This window comes from Microtus ochrogaster, chromosome 8 (assembly GCF_000317375.1).
Source record: "Microtus ochrogaster isolate Prairie Vole_2 chromosome 8, MicOch1.0, whole genome shotgun sequence".
Taxonomy (NCBI): Eukaryota; Metazoa; Chordata; class Mammalia; order Rodentia; family Cricetidae; genus Microtus; species Microtus ochrogaster.
The window spans coordinates 72,029,309-72,049,565 of NC_022015.1; positions in this window are offsets into that span (position 1 = coordinate 72,029,309).

The window sequence follows — 20,257 nt, forward strand, 5'->3', positions numbered from 1 at the left end:
GAGAACTGATTTCATGCTGGTAGCTAAGACAGAGTGAGGACTGGTTTATCCCTTGTGCTAATGATAATATGCCTATAACTGTGGCACCCACTGCAAACCTCAGGAGCTTCCAACTGAGCACAAGACTTCATGATAGGAAAAGCACTGTGGGAAGAACACAAGAGTTGGTATCAAGAATTAAAGTGACAAGTTAGAATGTATAAATAGATAGCATATATTTTAGGGTTTTTTTGTTTATTTGTTTATTGTTTTTTTTTTCTTTGAGACAGGGTTTCTTTGTAGCTCTGGAGCCTGCCCCGGATTTCACTCCATAGACCAGGCTGGCCTCGAACTCACAGAGATCTGTCTTTACTTCCCAAGTGCTGGGATTAAAGGAGGGTGCCTCCTGGCTATAGTATATATTTTAAAGGTTTATTTGTTTTATTTATTTATTTATTATGTATACAATATTCTGTCTGTGTGTATATCTGTAGGTCATAAGAGGGCACCAGACCTCATTACAGATGGTTGTGAGCCACCATGTGGTTGCCGGGAATTGAACTCAAGACCTTTGGAAGAGCAGGTAATGCTCTTAACCACTGAGCCATTTCTCCAGCCCTTAAAGGTTTATTTGTAAGTATATGTGTGTCTGTGTCAATTACATGTGTACCCAGAGGTGTGAGATTCCCTGGAGGTGGAGTTACAGGTGGTTGTGAGTTGGATGCTGGGAACCGAGCCCTGGTCCTCTGCCAGAGCAATAAGGGACTGTTAACTAGTGAGCCATGGTCTCTCCTGCTTCTTTACAGTATAATTTACAATCATGGCACATTCCTTTAATCCCAGCACTCAGGAGGTAGAAGCAGATCAATCTCTGAGTTCTAGATCAGCCATAGCAACATAGTGAGGTCCTTTCTCTAAGTAAATAAAATAAAAAGTTTTGTTGTTGGGGTTTCTGTTCTGCCCGGTTCCCACAATCGTTAAGTCCCAAAGAAATCACACAAAGGTCTACATTAGTTATAAACTGATTGGCCCATTAGCTCAGGCTTCTTATTAACTCTTACAACTTATATTAGCCCATTATTCTTATCTGTGTTAGCCACATGGCCCAGTACCTTTTTCAGCAAGGCAGTCACATCTTGCTTCTTCTGCGGCTGGGCCAGGACTACACCTCTTCCCAGAATTCTCCTGTGCTCTTTGACCCACCTCTACTTCCTGTCTGGTTGTCCACCTATACTTTCTGCCTGGCTACTGACCAATCAGTGTTTATTTAAAATATATATAATTGACAGAATACAGACCATTGTCCCACACCAAAGTTTAGTTGGTTGGTAGTGGTGGTTTACACCTTTAAACCCAGCACAGATCTCTGAGTTCAAAGTTAGCCTGCTCTACAGAGCGAGTTCCAGGGCAGCCAAGGCTATATAGAGAACCTCCCTCCCAAACCAAATAACAATATACACATTTCATATTTATATAATCTCATATATGTATATATGATTCAGCAGATATTTTCGTATAGATGAGGAAAGTATACAATAAGCTGGAAAGATAATATAGGCATTAGAACTTTCTTGTAGGTAACATGACAGCTTCAAACTTCCAAGAAATTGAAAAGAGATCAAGAAAAAAAAATCAGACCCCACTAGCCAACTTCAGCAAAAAGCAGACAATAGCAAGAGCTCATGGGAAGGGAGGCCACTCATTCAGTCCTTCTCAAGTGGTCTGCGTTCATTTGTTCAGGGCAGGGCTAGGAGGGCAAAAAAGACATGCCTGGAAAGCATCTCCTGGGTCACTGCCATTGCTCCAGGTGCCCCTGTCCCACAAAGCACATGGTGACGCATTTGACCCAAAGAGAGTGTTTGAAGAGGAAGATGGTGGACATCCATCCCTCACTCGCTTTATTGACATGAACTGGACAAGCACATAATCCAGAGTTGAACGATATGTCTGTTTTTTCTACCAGGACATCCTCCTTTCTTGAAATTAAAAAAAAACAAAACAGGGATCTCCCACAGGGCCAGAGATCCTTCAGTAGCTGGAATGAGCTCCGGGGAGGACAGTGGCCCAGGAGGCTGGGGGAGGGCTCCAGAGCTCCAGGTTACCACCAAAGAACATCAATTTGGTCTCAGGGCTCCAGTTTCTGAAGCTGGAAAAAACCAGAATACTCTCCAAGTAGATCAAGAAGGGAGAACCTAAGATAGCTTTATCTCTACACTGAAATTACAGATTGAAGAACCCAAACAGACAAATCATGACTTGGAAGAATATGTTAGGGGACTCTGTGATAGTAAGCAAGTAGACGATTTAACCAAACACAACGAGCGTCTTTGTAAAGAATTGATTAAAATCAACCAACTAGCAGAGCAATTAGAAAAAGAGAAAAATTTTGTGGTGGACACTGCTGACAAGGAACTTGAAGAAGCAAAGATCGAACTCATTTCCTAGCAGAATAACACAACAGTGTTGGAGGATACAATTAAAACGCTTAAATCTGGTGCAAGCTGTGACACAGAGCTTAGAAGCCAACAGCAAGAGACCGTGAAGAACTGAAATGCATTCTGGAAAAAGCTGAACGTCATTTGGCCAAAATCCAGGGCGATGTCAAGGTTCTTACATCTGCGAGAGACAAGACCTTCCTTCTTTATGAGCAGGCACAGGAAGAAATTGCTCGTCTTCGAAGAGAAATGATGAAAAGCTATTGCTCAAGAGACAGCCTTTAATGAGAAGGCTCACTTGGAACAAAGGTTAGAGGAGCTGGAGGGGACAGTTCATAATGTAAAACGAAACCTCGTTGACTCTACTCCTTATAGTCTTCCCTTTCTCTTTTTACTGTGTTAGGAAGAATTCTTTTATTTTTCTAAGATTGTTTTGTAGTCCTAAAATACTTAAGGTGGTGTATATGATGTGTTATTCATAACCATGTTAGTAGTTAACCTTTACACTTCATTATTTTCCTCTAGAAACATGAGTGCAGCTTTTATTTTTGTTGTGTTTGTTTACAAAGAAGTTTTGTTTTTATTGTTGAGGTGTGGTCTCAGGATTTTTAATTAATTAATAGACTATTTTTTGGAGGGGGTGGACCACAAGGTCTTACTATATAGCCCAGGCTGGCTTTGAACTCTTGGTTCTGCTGCTTCAGCCTCCTTAGTGTTAACATTATATTACCATTATACTTATCTAAAATTTCAGTTTTTCTCATCTCTATGTTCTCTTAAAGATAATCTTGCCAAATATGAGTATATCAAGCATTTGAGATGCTCCAGATACATGTCAGCAGTGTTCCGGGTGCATAAGCAGCTAAGGTTTGAATGTACGGATAAATTCACTTGAGATATTTTCTTATAATAAGTAAAGAAACAGACAAGAGAAGAAGAATTTTATTTTCATAATCCTGCTCTATATGTAATGTATTAATCTTGGATAACAAATACATATTTTTACAAAGCAGATTGGGTAAGATAGACTGATAATACTGAGATAGGTAGGCCTTATAGGAAAGCTATGCAGTGGCTTGTTTTTATCATATTATATAATACTTTATAAAACCTCCTATAGTGTCAGGTCTGCCCTAGTTGATCGTCTCGTTGTGTAAACAATCCTGCCACAGACTGCAGTTTGGAGGAGTCTCTGCTGCTAAGACCGATAAGGCTGCCGAGTGGTAGGAGTGAACCTTGTCATTCTGCTTTTGTAGCTAGATGATGAACGCGTGGAACAGATATCAAATGAGACTTTGATGAAGGAGACCGTAGCCACGGTGGAAAAAGAAATGAAATCATTAGCAAGAAGACCAATGGATACCGAAAGTGAACCTGGCAGACAAAAAGCAGAGAATAATTCTTTGAGGTCAAAACTACATTGGCGTTGAACAACTGACAATTTGCTGTACTTAATTGCTCTGCTTTATAGTTACATTTCACAATGAAAATTTAGTTATCTGTTACTTTTAGCTTATGAAAAGGCAGATAGGATGCAGTTGTAGAAACCTCAGCAACATGTTACGGTGTCCCCCAAATCACTCAGCCAGGAAACACACATACACTCATTTCAACCTTATATTTGCAACATGTGTCAAGTTTAATAAAGCAGTTTTTATATGGCCCTCTGAGAACTGAGACATTTAACTTCAGTATTGCTTAATTTACTTTTATAACTTTAAGTTCGGTTCTCAGGTCTGAACAATTTATGAAAGCCCAGACTGGAAAGCTTGGGGAAAGGATGGTTCCAACACAGGAAGACGTTGATTAGCTCTTTCGTCACACCGGTGTAGTGGCAGAGGCCACGAAAGCAATGTGTAGGCAGGAAGCCACCTCTACATTGGAGGTTCTACGTTACTATTTGTTGATGTGAAATAAAGCTTCTCAAGTTTCAGTAGAGTTTATTTTTCTTTATCCGTAGACATGAAAAATGTTAGTTGATGTGAATGTGAAATATATTATCCAATAACAGATAGTAATCGGGACACATATAAGTTCTCAGAGTCTCCCGTTGGTCTTCCCAGGGCCAGTGGTGCAGAGTAGGAACCACTTGTCAGTCAGACATTTACTCAAACTCCCTTCTTTTCCTTGGAAACCTTTCTTTCTTCTAAGACCACTGTTAAGCTCACACAAAAATGAAAGTAATACCAAAGCAGGATAACAATAATGAAAACCTGGGAAAATAAAAACAAGGAACAAAAAGGTTGAAATCATCTATAACTCTGTGACCCAGGGAAAAAGATTAGTGTAGCACTGCTTCCAGCCAGAAAGCAGCCCGTGTGTGTGTACCACTTAAGTGCCCTGTGCAGCTGAGCCTCGCCTGTGGCCATTTACATCTGGCCTTTTAATTTCATCACATAGGATTTCTGTGTGGCTAGAAAATATTTGTCTTAGATAATGTTTTAATGCCATGTATTCTAATGGAGAGGTGTGTACTAATCTGCTGTGTGGTGGGTATGGTTTGTTCCTGTGGTGCAGGATCTTGCTGGAAGGCTCAGCTTTGCAGTGCCCTGCTCTATAGGGCAGCAGGGTGCACCCTGCCTAGCAGTTTTAGGGGATTTTTTTGATGTATGCTTATTTGGGAACTTTTTATTGATGTGTAGCTGAAACATGTATATGAAAATGTCAGTATTTTATATGTTAAGGTTGGAAAATCTGACCTTTAAAACCATCACCACAATCAAGATTCTGCCCTTATCCTGCACTCTAAGCTCCCTCTAGCCCTTCTGTAATTTTCAGACACTCTGCTGATTATATGAATTCATTTTATTTCAGGCATATAGGTATTTGGATTTTCTAAATATTTAAACCAATGAAATTGTATTGTATATGTTGTTTAATCAGGCTCCTTTCCCTCAGTGTAGTTATTCTGAGGTTTGTTCTTTATGTATTACACATGTCATGTGTAATTTATACTCTGACTATTGAGCTGTATTCTATTGTGTGGGTGTACACAATGACAGTTGCACTGTTTCCAGTTTGGGACCATAATAAATAAAGCCATTAAGCTCTTTCCTTTATAATGAAAAACAAAAAAACCAAAAAACCCGGAGGGGGGCTGGAGAGATGATGCCTCAGAGGCTTCCAGAGGTCCTGAGTTCAATTCCCAGCCACCACATGGTGGCTCACAACCATCTATAATGAGATCTGGTGCCCTCTTTGGCATGCAGGTGTACATAATAAATAAATAAATAATATGCACTGTGTACATAATAAATCCAAAAACCATACAAACAAAAACCTGGAGGGTCCTCTTTGCTGGAAAAGAACTGCCTTCAGTTGATCACGTGAATGAGACCCTTTCATTCTGTTTCTCTAACTAGGAAATTTGTTTCCTTGAGAGCAAAGATCACCTCCCATCGCAGCCTTGGGTTACATATCTGCTTCATCACAGGAGAGCGCCAGCACCATCTGGCTGCATCTGTCATTTCTAGTATTGACTTAGGGCTTGTTTTCAATACAAAAAACATTGTGTTGGTAAATTAATTTATCCTGCCATCTCAAGCCTAAAGATGGGGCTCAGTTGACAGAGCAGTCACTTAGCATACTCAAAGCACTGTGCTCAGTACGCAGTATCCAGTACTCAGTACCCACATAAACCAGACAGAGCGTGTGCGCGTGTACACACATGTAATAAATTTAAGTAACAACAATATCTATCTGAGCCAGGCATGGTAGTGCATGTTTGCAATTCCAGCACTTGGGAGATAGAGGCAGGAGGGTTAGGAGATCAAGGTCCACTTCAGCTAGGTAAGAAGTTTGAGGCTATACCTATCTCAAACAAAACAGAACAATCCTTGGTGATCCTGACGTGTCTTCATATTGCGACGGAATTCACAAGCAGGACTTGAGCATATATTTTTATCTAATTTCAACAAAGTCAAACCATGTTGTAGTAAGAAAGGGAACAAGTTGTTCTGAAATTTACCAGATTCCAGCCAAACTTGGGCCAATTCATTCTGTGAACTTTGATTTCCTTAGCTGGGAGATGGAGACAGAACTATTCGTTGAGAAAGGTTGCTTACACTACTTAATATTGAGAAAGTTATGGTCAGTATTATTACATTTCTATCCAGGCCCCTGAATTCTGGACTCAAAGCACTGTGAGTTTACTGAATGTCATCCTCCAGCCTCAGTTCCTATTCCTGCTCCACACAGCTTATCCTTTTCCAAACTACAAACACAGCAGTGTTTCCACTTGATTTTAGCCCCCAAGTGGATCCTACTCATGGCTAAGAGCGATTTTCTGCTTTCCCAACTTTTCCTCTCTCCACTCTGTCAAAATACATTTACTACTATGGATATACACAAGAGAAATGAGCAAATACGTGTTCATACGGCAGGAATATGCGTCCATAAGGGAAACACCTCTTTCAACTGACTAAAGAGAGAGTAAGGGAAGACAAGGGTGCTTTCTCTATGGCGTTTTCATGATTAAAGATTTTGTTTTAAGATAGGGTCTCACTAGACCGTTCTGGCTGGCCTGGAACTCACGGGGAGGGCAGGCTATCCTCAAACTCAGATCTGCCTGCCTCTGCTTCCCGAGTGTCTGAGTGCTGGGCTGAAAGGCACGGGCCACCATGAACAGCTGACACTGGAGATTCTTTTCATGGGCTGGGGAGATGGCTCAGTAGTTAGGAGCATTGGCGCTCTGCCAGGACACCCGGGTTGGCTTCCCAGCACCCACACGGCAACTTCACAAACATCCGTAACTTCAGTTTAGGGGACCTAATGCATTCTCTGGCCTCCTCAGGCACCAAGAAAACACATGATACACAGACATACATGCAAGCAAAATATCCATACACATAAAAAAATATTTATTTTATCAGGGACATGCGTGGAGATGGTCTTCAAGTGGTCAGGTCCTTTGATAATGCCAGCCACTCACAGCAGGGGGAGCCTGGGCTATGGTAGAGATTCAACAGCCCACAGAACAAAGAAAATCCTTATATAGTTATAGAGGTCAGAGGAAATCTTTTTTTTTTTTTTTTTGGTTTTTCGAGACAGGGTTTCTCGGTGGCTTTGGAGCCTGTCCTGGAACTAGCTCTGTAGACCAGGCTGGTCTCGAACTCACAGAGATCTGCCTGCCTCTGCCTCCCGAGTGCTGGGATTAAAGGCGTGCGCCACCATCGCCCGGCCAGAGGAAATCTTTGAGCTCAGAGGGTAGAGAGCTCTGAGCTTAGCAGATTACTGAAGATACTAACTAGGGTATAAGGCCATATTTGATTTTGTCTTTTTTTTTTTAAAGACTTATTTATTTTATGTGTATGGGTGTTTTGACTACATGTCTATTGTGTAACATATGTACAGAGCCCTCAGAAGCCAGAAAAGAGCACCAGATTCCCTGGCATTGGAGTTACAGATTATTGTAAGCCTCCCTGTGGGTGCTGAGAACTGAACCTAAGTCGTTGCAGGAGGGACAAGTGCTCTAAACCACTGGACAGTCTCTCTAACTCCAAGGTCATGATGTCAGAATATAATCCCTTGGGCGTGGTGGTGCATGCCTTAAATCCCAGCGCTCAGGGGCCAGAGTTCATTACCAGCCTGGTCTGTAATCTACAGAGTAAGAGCCTGTAACAGCTAATTCTATTGTTCCAACCTACCTCAAGGCTGCGTGAGCTAGGACTTAAACAAGGGAAAGTACTAGAGATGTGAGCTCCATGTTATTATTATTAGAAGTCTGTGTTTTATTTTATTTTTGAAACAGGGTCTCAGGCACCCCTGGCTGTGCTGTGAACTCCCTCTATAGCCAAGGAAGTCTTCAAACTTCTGGTTCTCTTTCATCTGTCTCCCAAGTGCTTGGATCACAGGTTAGGGCTGTCATTTCCGGCTTGTGCCACATGGAGAATCAAGCCAAGGACTTGGCACACATTGAGCATGCGCTCTCTCAAGTGAGCTGCATCCTCTGCCCTATGTTATTCTTTCGTTTCTTTGTTCTTGAGAGTCGCACACTCGCCTGGAACTCATTACTGTAGCCCAGACTGAATTTGATCTCATGGTAATCCTCCTGCCTCAGCTTTCCAGTACTTGGGATTGTAGGTGTGATCCACCACCTCTGTCTCAAAACAAAACAAACAACAACAACAAAATTATAGAGATAGAATGCAGAATAGTGGTTGGAGGGTAGTTGAAGAGGGAGGTTGATGTCTAGGAAACGCAGGGCATCTTTGGGGTGGGGTAACAAAAACATTTTAAGATTGACTGTTGCGATTAACTTTGTGAATATACTAGATGCCATTAAGGCTGTGTGCCTTTAAGTGCCATGCAGAAACTGTGTCTTTAAAATACTTCCTTTCAGTCAATGTCACTTCAACCACTGCAGATGCTGAGCTTAAGTGTCAATTTGTTAAACAAACAAGCACACTGAGACTTGTTATGCAAGCAGCCCCACGGATGTCCCCATCCACACCGAGCATGGCCTCATGGCATTGGGACAATAGGTCAGAGCTGCAGAAACTGCCCTCATCACCCTGGACCTCTCAGGCTTTCTTGTGGCAGAGGGCACAGTGGGGAGGGAGCCTAATGTGATAGTACACTATGTACCCTAAGAGCACTGACACCCCACACAGACACACATGCGGGCAAAACACTGATTCACATGAAATAAAGATGAAGAAGGAGGAGGAGGAGAATAAGAAGAAGAAGAAGAGGAGGAGGAGGAGGAGGAGGAGGAGACGCACACTTGGTACCCTGGCCTAGAGAGTATGGTCTTTCATTGTGTGGCCCTAGTGATGAGGAGGCCAATGAACTTGTCCAAGCTCGTGTTTACCAGTCATGTGTCTGCACATATGGCCTAAGGAGTTGTCCCCAACATCCTTCTCACTTCTATCCTTTCCTCTGCTGCTCCTCTGTCTCCCCCCCCCCCCCGTGTGTGTGTCCCCAGCATATAGATATGTTTGTAGCATAGGTTTGGGGGCTAGGGAGTGATCCCTGCTAGACTGTGACCCCCTTTCTCTGGGCGCTGGTCTAATGTGGCAGACCACAGTGCATGTGGCTGGAACAACCAAGGCCTCAGGAGCCGAGTGTGTGATCAAGGGTTGATAACCTGTGCCGCTTAGACCTGGGAACAAAGGTCTCAGAATAGGGCCACTGGTATCATTTTCTGTTGTGGCCTGACCCTCCCTGCCCAGGCCCCAGGTCACTCCCTCTGTCCTGTGCAGACTTGCCTAGGATCTTGCCCCACTGCAGAGCCAGCCTAAGCTGAACAAAAAACAGAGAACAGGTCGACACAGGCTGGGGCCTCCAGTGACAAATTAATCTGTGGAAAGAATGTCCTTGCCTTATCTTAGTTTTGGGGACAAAGATGAGACACAAGAAGGGGCTTGTGCCTCTCTGTCTTTGTGGTTAGAGAGAAGTGGTCCCATTGGTTTCTTGCATTAATCCAGAGGGAAAGAGAGGCTGGCCAGTCTGAGTGTGGAACCAGTACCTCCCTTTCCCCCTCAGATGTGAGAAACAGATCCTGGCCTCTGTTACCCTCCTCCCACCAGGTGGACTCTGGCCACTTCCACCCCTTTCATGGCCTTTCCTGTCTTCTCGTAGCCTCAGCTGCCACAGGAGCGTAAGTAGCCAGCCCATTGTCCCCACCTTGCCCCATCCTGCAGTAACCTTGTTGTTCCGCTGTCACTCTGGTTTGCACTGACACAGCGCAGGCCACAGCAGGGCTATGAGGTCCAGAGGGCAGCTGGCCATGATCTAACTTTCCCAGCCAGGAGTCTGTGGTTCTCTCAACCCATGCTCTGTGCTGAGGTAACACCCCCCCACTCCCCGAGCATTGACTGGGCCTCCTCAGTGCCCGTGGACATCGGATGCTTTGCTCCGTGCAGAGGAACTGAGCCAAGCTCCTGCCACATCAGGGAGCTCACAGGCACCTACACAGGCCAGTATCCGGTGACACAGGGTGCAAACAGCCTATTCAGTAGGACAGGAATTTAGGGGAGCGGGAGAGAGGCCTTCTCAATGGCGGAACCCCTAAAATTGGACAGGGCAAGAAACCAGGCTTGAGGTGGAGGGTTGGAACAGGGACTTTGCACATTTTGCTTGATATATGGTTCCTTCAAACCACAGAACAGACCTGCTAAGTACAGTTGAAGATAATGACCAGGCCCTGCTTCTGTTGGTCCCACTGAGGCACTCCAGGCCCCTAAGTAAGCGACAATTTGAAAGACACCCCCCCCCCCAGGCTAACTACAGCTGTCTTTTCCTCCCCTGTTCAACCCTGTTTTCGTTCTGATCTCTCTTTTCCTGTCCAAGATACAGAAGGGGAACACTCACCCACACCCTCAGCTTTGACTTTGGAAGCCAAGGCATAAGAGAATGTGACCCTGGGCCTGCCAGGCCGTTCCCCACCAGGGTCTGGCTAGATTCCCTTTCAAAGCCCTGCCTGCATTGTTTCCTCTTCTCTTCCCAAAGGGACTCTGGGCTTGCAATGCTGTTTGCCTCAGACAGGCTCTTGCCGTCTTGGGTTTCCGTTAAAGCAGTGAAAGGTTCCGAGTTTGGAGTTCAAGGGGGACACTGAGGCAAACTGTCCTTTTGGGTAAGAGATTCATTAGGAGAGTTATTAACACCACAGACAGACAGGTAGACAGAAGCAGGACGGCGGCTCCCTCCTGCGAGCTCAGGCCCCAAGGTCACAGGTAAACAGAGGTGCCTATCAAGGGGCTGTGTTGAGAGTTTAGGCCTGTGAGGCAGAGAATGTGTCCCTGTTTATAGAAGGGGGGAGGGGTGGCTTCAGATCACGTGGTTGATGGTTCGCCTACAGCTCTCTGCAGCCAGGCTGTCCCCGGGTTCCTGAGCATTGGGGGGCGAGGTGGGAATTCCTGTGTAGGAAGGGTGTGCTTCAGGGATATGTACCCCTCACGCAGGTGACTTCGGAGACAGGCCGGAGCTCCCTGATGGCCCGAGTCTGGCAGCCCGAGATCTGTAAACTTCCCTGGGAAAGTGAGAATTGAATGATAGAGAGACCCGGGGAGCGGCTGTTAGTGCCTTAGAGACTCACAGACGGGCTCTGTGTGGATGGGTGGGCGGAGGCTTGAAGCACGCTCAAAGGCTAGGAAGCTGCAGCAGGTGGCCTGCTAAGCTGCAAACCAAACAGCCCAGAGCGGCTGCTTTTATCCCCAGCTAAGAACCAGCAGGGAGGAGTTCATTTTGGGGGAGGGGGAGGGGTTCAGCCTCACCACCGAGCTTCCACCCTAAAGAGCACCCACACCCACAGAGGGGGCTCAGGGCGGTCCACCGATTCATTTTTCTCTTTCTCCTAACTTTCTCTTCTCAAGCTTCTTTCCACAGACAGTTGCCAGCATATTCTACCTGATGCCCGGTAATTACCTCACCCTCTGGGTCACCTGGCACAGCTGCCTGTCATCTACTTGGTCTTGCCTAGGGCAGTGACCTCATTGTTGACTCTGATACGAGGTAGAGGGACTTGAGAAGCCAGCGTCCTCAAAAGGGTATGGGACCAGATGCTGGTAGACCAGCCGCTTGCCAGGGAGGCCGGTGTCTGGGCCTGGGGTGGAGGGGCTGAAACTAGGCATTCACAGTTAAGACTGTAACCAAGAAGCAAAGACAGATGCAAGGGAGAGCTAAGGCTGACTTGGTGAGTGTGTCTGGACATCCAGCAGCAGGGTCCCATTCAGAGAGGGTGGGAGGAGTCTGTCCTCTGACTGCCGGGAAGGAATTGACAAGAAGCAGTGAGGTCAACTCAGGAAGTGGGAGATAAGGATTGAATTGTCCGCTCAGAGGGCTCAGAGGTGGGGCGCAGGCGTAGCACTCGGTGGACACTCCCAAGAGCTGAACCTGCCGGGGAGCCGGGGGTGGGGGGCACCAGGAGAAGACCTAAATCACAGACCTCCAATTACAGGGAGAGCTACTGACCAAGCATGGTAAACATACTGGAAGCCACACTCTCCTTGATAGCTCTTGGCCCAGAAACAGAGAAGCCAATCAAGGAGGGGACAAGCCCAGTCCCGGGAGACACAGGGCTCCTCTGATGGCCTATTTTGACTCCCTGAAGGTTTTACCAACCCCCTCCCTTCTTTTTTAGGCCATACCATAGTAATTCACTAACTACCCCCATCTCCCTCACTCAGGGACAGACTTAAGAACTTCTGGCCCTGTGAACTCAGCTCCACCTCACGGCAAACCTCATACATTAGTGCAACCTCTGCTTCTCAGAGGACCCAGCTCCACACAGAGGGCAACCAGACCCCTGGAGTGACCAGTCCCTGGGAGTTAGGATCTGCTGACAGAACCAGACAAGAGCCTTCAGCTACCCAGAGGAAAGGGGAGGTAACAAGAAGGAGCTGGGGAGCAAGATGGTTGCAGTTTGGGACCCCTTTGGAGGAGAGCCCTAGTGGGGACAGAGGGGTCCTTCTGCCACCTGGTGGACATGCCAGGCAAAGCACTGATAAAGTCTTTGTGTGAATCGACCAGTTTTTTTTTTTTTTTCTAATTACAGTTCTGGTTTTGAAGCTTAAGTTCTCAGGAAGTTATGGCTCTGCCGGTTTCTTTGTCTGATAATGCAAACAGACCCCCCCCTCCCATAAAACCCTGTGAGTGTGGAAGTAGAGTTTAAGAGCTGGCTCAGCGTGTGAAGGGCTGCCCCCAGCCCCTGTGTGAAAACCAGGCGTGGTTTTAACATCCATGGCGGTGGGGTGGGAGCAGACGCATGAGGATCCTGGGACTCCCTGGTTGTTCTGGTCTGCTTTCTGTTGCTGTGAAAAGGACCATGACCAAAAGGGACTGGGGGAAGAAAGGGACTGTTTGGCTTACACTAATCACGGTTGGTCATTGAGGGAAGGCAAGGCAGGAACTGAAGTCAGGCAGGAGCTGAAGTGGAGGCTGTGCAGAAACGCCAATCAGTGTAGCTGAGAAGGTGGCTCCAGGTCAGCCTGTGCCGACTTCTGACCCTCATGGCCATTCACAGCTATACGTACACATCCTTGTATACGACCACACACACACACACACACACACTCGATTATCTGAGAGACAACACAACACAATATGCTAAAATATGCCTGGCCTCTGGGTGGTGAGTACGTAGTAGCCACGCTTTCTTTTGTCACCCGCCTAAAAAGCTCATCTCAATGCTGTTCCCTCCATCTTCCCTTCATGACCTTCCACTTCCTGGTCCTGTGAGAACCCGAGTGAAATGCTGGAGGCTATTTATGTCTCCACCCCCTCAACACGTTTGTTTGACCCCTATGCACCGATGTGTTTGATCACACGTGGGCAGGAGGTATGTGGGCAGGAAATACGTCAACATCAGGGTGTATGCTCACCCCTGGTTGGATGCAGGGTGTGAACGGTGGGGGATGGGAGAGGTGTCTGTAGGCAGGAAAAATGTAAGGCTATACACTTGCCCTGATGGGACCTGACGGGCCTTGTCGGGTAACCTTTTTAAGCCTCTGCAAGGTGTGACTTGTGGGCCATTTTCTGGGAACCGGGGTGTGGACCTGGCCAGAGAATCCATCGATCTGGCCAGGATCTAATTAAAGTTTGCTTCAAATTTGGCTTTAAATTGCAGTAGTGGTCTTCTCCTTGACCTGTGGGATTCAGCCCATTCCTCTGGACCTCCGTGAGTTGCCACCCCTTTCAACATGTCCCTTGCCACAGTCACCACACATTCCGTCGTATTCCTCCCTCTCTAACCGGAACCTGCCGGGAGGAAGCCCTCCCCACAAGTTCCTACTGCACGGAGGACTTCCATGTAAGAAACGAACTCCGTGATGGCCTGCCAAGCTGCAGGGGAGTCTCTGAGTCTAGGATCCAATGAGTCTCAAGTCTCAGGAAGCCAGATGGCTTCCTTGTCCTAGGTCATTGCTTTCCAAATAGGAAAATATCAAATGTTGCAGAAAGAAAAAATGAGCAAGCTGAAAAATCTGGAACTATATTGCCTAGAAATGGCCACTGCTATCTTAAAATTCATTTTATTCTATGCATCCATGTCCGTATAAAATACACATAAAGTACCGTGCCATGCTGTAGGTATATGTAATAATACAATAATAGCTGGTGTTATTGTCTTACGACACTGAATATCATTCCAAAACAGTTAAGTTTGCCACAATCACTCATTTTGAAATTACCTCATTATTTACTTAACTTTTTTTTCATTGTTGAAACTTATTGCCTAAAAGAAGCTGTTACCAGCCATACTGGGAGAGTCCTAGATTTGGGAGTGGAAGGTCCAACAGAAAAAGTGATCAAAGCCACCACTTCTCAATTCTCAATCAGAAACTGGATCATCATGTGGTTTCGCCAGCTTGCCTTGCTCTTTCATGAATGTCTGCTTCTTTTCCAGGTTCTAAGGAGACAACCCATTTGGAACGGGAATGAGGTTGGATGTGGACCTGGAGGGAAAGATCTGATGTCTGATCCAGACACAGCTCCACTCCTGTGACCATGAGGGGTCCTGGCTGCCTCAGGCCAGCCTTTGTGCAGAGGCGTAAGGATCCCTCGCTTTGGTCTTAGAACTTGGTCTGTTCTCTGCTCAGGGGCAGCAAACTATTTCTGAATCTCAGGAACTCATAGTTTAGAACTTTCTCCATAGAACAGAAAATGGGCCTTTTAACCAGGCATGGTGGCGCGTATCTATAATCCCAGAACTTAGGAAACTGAGGAAGGAGGATTGCTGTGGACTTGAGGATGGTGTGACTATATATGAGCTTTTGCTTAGCTGGTCAAGAAGCAGCTTGAGTCTGAGGCTCCTAACTCCCACTATCCACCCTCTTTGCCCCTTCTTTATGACATTTAATAATTTAAATAATTATAATTTATAATTTAGATAAATAGGCATTTATTTAAGGTGAGACAGCTGCAGAGAAAACCATTCTTCAATGGTGATTCTGGTTGGAGCAGCTTCATAAGCACCTTAGACCGTGCACGTCCACAGATCTCAACTACACGGTCACTTCTGCACCCATTCTTCTCTCGCTTCTCTTTCCTGAACAGCATCTTCAGATGTGGCTGAAGTAGGACTTATCTCCTCGCATCTCATCCACTCTTCCTTAGGCAAGAGCGGATGTCTCATGGTCAGGTCCAGGGTCTCTTAATTCAAAAATCTTGTCATGATAGGATCCTCTGGAAGCCTCCTCTGGGCGACTTTCACATCTTCAGTCTCTGGTATTGTATAACTGCTCCCTAAGCCAGTTTGTTGACTCCTGCAGCCTTGTAATAGATGCTTGAATACCATCCAGCCTCACTTGGGCAAAAGCCTGCTGTTTTGACCACCTGATTGCTCTTTTAACAGGAAAAGTTGAGTGTGCCATGAAGTTTAAGAGCTTGGAGAATTGCCGGGCAAAAGTGTCATGAGATTCCTCTTGATTACCACATTCATGGCTGCTTGAGTGGGTTCAAACAGCAGAGGAATGAGGATGCCTTCTGGGATTTCTCAATCTGTACTGCATAGCCTGCCCCACAGGGTGGTGTGATCTGATTCATGCGCAAGGACTCAGTACTGAGCAGGGAAAAGCGATCGGATGGGTTGATCATGGTCTAGAGCTCTCAGAATGGGGAGACCTGTCACAGGAGGAATGTCCTCAAGTCCACTCAGACCCCTGCTGATCACAGGCCTCCTCCAGATTTCAGAATTGCCCAAGGGAATGGGAAACCAGCTCATGTTCCTCTCTCTGCTTCTCAGGGACCACACACTGTTGCCATCCCATTCCTGACCCCATCCCAGGGTCTAATTTTACAAGTCTGGAGTCCTTGTGCAACTGTTCAAAAGGCTCTTGGTTGAGAGCCAGCAGTGCCCTCTCTACTCACTCAGCTGATCCAATGCAAGTTGCTCCACCCTGGCCCAGCTCCTCACCCCTTTCTCCAAGGAAAGTGGGCATCTCAGTGCATCTCACTGGCTGGTACGGGGCAGAGATGGGCACGTGCCCTTCTGGGGAGGGTCAGACAGTCCTCAGATGCAGACCAAGGAGGGAGTTACCTCTTTTCAGTGTCGGATCCTTGAGTAGAAATTCATGTGATAGATTCACGGGTATGACACACTTTTCCCTCACTGTCCTAAAACTGGGCACGTTGAGTTACCAAGGGGCTGAACTGGTTGCCGTCTCTTTATAAGAACACTAATGCTGGAGATTTTGATGGAGACCAACACCCTTATGAGACAGGGTAGACTTCTGCTCCGGTCTATTCCACAGTCATCAGGGCAGATTGAGAGAGGAGTCTTTTTCTCCACTCATTAGGGCACAGTTCAAGGGGACACACAGAAGGACCTGGGAGACCGCCGCTGAGCTGATGGGGAGGAACACCTCTTATAGCCTGTCCCCAGCCTTGTCCCTACCCAAATCCATGTGGGAGCTTTTTGGAGCTTGCAGTAGATGCCAGCTGAGACCTACCATGATGCTCCACAGCACCCTTTCCCCAGCCCCTCCACTGCTCTTTGATCGGCTCTGTAGTAGGGTATCTAGATATCGCATCCCAGGGTCCGTCTGACCCCAGCGCCGGCTTCTGTTTCCTGTTGCCCCTTCTACTTATTCTGCACAGCACTCTCCCTTCTCTTTAACTCCTGACTCAGTTCCTCATGGCTCATGTGTCCTGGGCCCTGCAGAGAGAGGGGACAGAGAGAGAAGGAGAGGCAGGGGAATACAGAGAGGGGAAGAGAAAGAGAAGAAGCCATCCTACTCCCTGTCCACCCGGGGATCTCAGCTTCCCCATGCAGACCAGAGGCAGAGCCTCTTCTCAGCTGCCATTGCCTTGTCTCTTCTGCATGTGCCCGGCTGGGCCTTTGTCATTGTTTCTACCTTAAGAGTGAGACCATCCTTTCCCATGAATGCTGTGGGAAATTTCAAGGGACAGGAACTATAAACACTGGGGAGCAGAGCCTGGGATGACCTTGCCTACAGCAGCCCCACTTCCTTGAATGGGACCCCGAGGATCCTCACTGTTTTCAATATAGCACTCCCCCAGCCTCAGCCCAAGAATCCTGAAGACAGATGCCAGGAGAAGACACAGAACACTGGCCCTAGCTGCTGTCTCCGAATCTGTCTTTGTGTCATAGGTCTCAGGCCGGGGAGTGCTCTCCCGGGGTATGAAGAGTTTTGTGGAGAGCAGGTGCTCAGAGGAAGTAGTAAAATTGAAATTTTGGTGTCTTTGGTTTGTCTGTGTCAGAGTTGCTTGGCCCAGGACACAGAGGCCAGGCTCCTGGTTTCCCAGAAAGGTCACTCGGCACTGTTATCACTTGGGGACCCAGAGGCTATGGAGGACTGTGGTGGCTGGGGGACTGAGGTGAGGGACCCCACCTCTTTCACGGCTTTACTCTGATCCAGTATCCTCACCCCATCTCCCAGAGGGACTTTGTAGGAGGGCAGGCAGAGGTGTGTATAGCCAGGTCCCAGGGGTCATAGGATGGGCGAGAAAGGACAGAGTGGAGACGGGGTGAGGTCTAGGGACAGGGAGGAATGAATAACTGGAAAGATGTGCTGTTGGGGACTCTGAGCATCTTTTCACATCCTTAGGACTCTGGGGAACAACCCTGACTGAGAATACAGCTGAGAACAGAGAACTCTATGTCAAGACCACCCTGAAGGAGCTTGTGGTGTACATCATGTTCCTCGTGGATATCTGTCTGTGTGAGTAGCCATTGTCCTATGGGCATCTGCCTGTGAGAAGCGCGCATGTGTGAAATGTTTGTACACTGCAGGCAGTATTCGTCTGTGTGAGACAAGTGGATCCTGGGAATTTTGTGTCCGCAGCAATATGCAACTCCTGTGGCTTTTTTTAGCTTGAGAGATTTCATTGAGAAAGAGCGAGCTATCATTGAGCGCAATGGAAAAGGCCAACTGGTAGAAAGGTGGCTAACAAAGGGAGCATCTCTCAAATTCCCCGGTAACCCAGTTTTCCAGTCCAGTTGCTGACACTGGGCTGGTAGCCATGGTTTTGTCTGTCAGGTGGAAATTTTGTGGAGAGTGAAGGATCTCCCTCCCTTTGTTTTTGGTGATTTTGCAGGTCATAGAGGATTCCTGAGAAGAGGGCTGGGGTTCAGGGGTGAGGCAGTGCCCTGTGGGAAAGCCTGCTCCACACAGGCAGCTGGGACAGTCTCTGCAGGACATTAGCTGAGGCCTGAGAAGGTAGTGGAAAGATCCTGCTGTAGAATGTGCGACAGTGGGGTCAAAGAACAAGCAAGTTGAGAAACCTGAGCACACAAAGGCCATTGGGCCCATAGGTGAGGGAATCAGTGCTGTAGTCTGTTCACACCTCCCTTTAAGAGTTACACAGCAGGTGGTACTTACCTCAAACAGCAAGCAGTGTTCTATGTGTGGTTGTTTGCATGCACGTTGACCCAAGGGGCAGCATGGACCACTGTCTTGCTCACTATTCTGTTTTGTGAAGAGATACCATGACTCTGGCAACTCTTAAAGAAGAAAACATTTAAGTGGGTCTGGCTTACAGTTTCAGAGGTTTAGTCCATTATCATCGTGGTGGGGAGCATGGTGGCATGCAGGCAGAGATAGCGCTGGAGGAGCTGAAAGCTGCATCCTGGTCTGCAGACTGAGAGAGAGAAAGAGACTCTGGGCTTGGCCTGGACTTTTGAAACCTCAAAACCCACCCCCAGTGACACACTTCCTCCAACAAGGCCACACCTCCTAATCCTTTCAAATAGTGCCACTCCCTGGTGATCAGACATTTAAATCTATGACCCTAGTGGGGGGAGGGGGTGGTCATTGTTCTTCAAACCACCACAACCGGGGCTTGCTTATAGTTCTGGAGGTTTGGTTACTAACATCATGCTGGGGAACACGGTGATGCATGGTGATGCATGGTGATGCACAGGCAGAGATGGTGTTGGAGATCCACATCCAGATCAGTAGGCAGCAGGAAGAAAGAACCACACCGAGCGTGGAATGAATGGGCTTTTGAAAACTTCAAAGCCCACCCCCAGTTGCTTCCCCCAACAAGGACACACCTGCTCATCCTCCTCCCTGGTGAATAGACGGTTCAATCTATGAGCCTCTGGGGACCCTTCTTATTCAAACCAACACAGTCACGATCCGCAGAGCTCCCCTTCTGGAGGCCTCTCATCCCCTGGTTCCTACGAGTCTTTTTTCATCTTTAGTGTCCCGCCAGCTCTGCCTTGGGGAGTGTTTATATGCCCCCTTCTCTGTGGCAGACACTGGGCTAAGGGCACTTGCACGATGAATACTTAGACCTTTCCCTCCTGAAGCCACCTTCACCTCTCTAGAACTTTCTTCTGTTGAGTCATCAACTTCCCTGTTACTTTCCAGAGGACACCCTTCAGTTCATCTGCTCTCCAGACTAAATCATTTCTATTCCGTCTCAAAACCAGTCATTACAGACCTTACCTGAGACTGAAGGTTGGGGTTCTGAATTTGTACAGATTTAGGGCTCAAATGCTACAATCTACCATTTACCACCTGAGGGACCTTAAACAAGTCCGTTTCCCCTTCTGTACCCATCTGATCCAACAGGATTATGTGGCCATTTTAATGGGTCATTCACTCAGCCTGGCATGTTATGTGACAATGGTTTCAGAGTGTCCACCGTGTACTTTCCTGTCTCAGCCCTGACCAATTTAAAGCCCTTTACTGGAAGAAATGTACCTCGGGGTATCTGATTAGCACAGTATCCGATGACGTCATTATGTCTGTCATATCTAGATTTGGGAGGTGCATGAGGACATACACAGGAAGTGATGCCTGAGCAAAGATGAAAAGGAACAGAAAGAGAATGTAAGTTCCTGGGAAGAGGGGACAGCGTGGGCCACGCTCAAGTTTGTGGATGCACGTGTGTGGATGGAAGGAAGATTGGGAATGGTAGAGCAGTGACCAGGACCA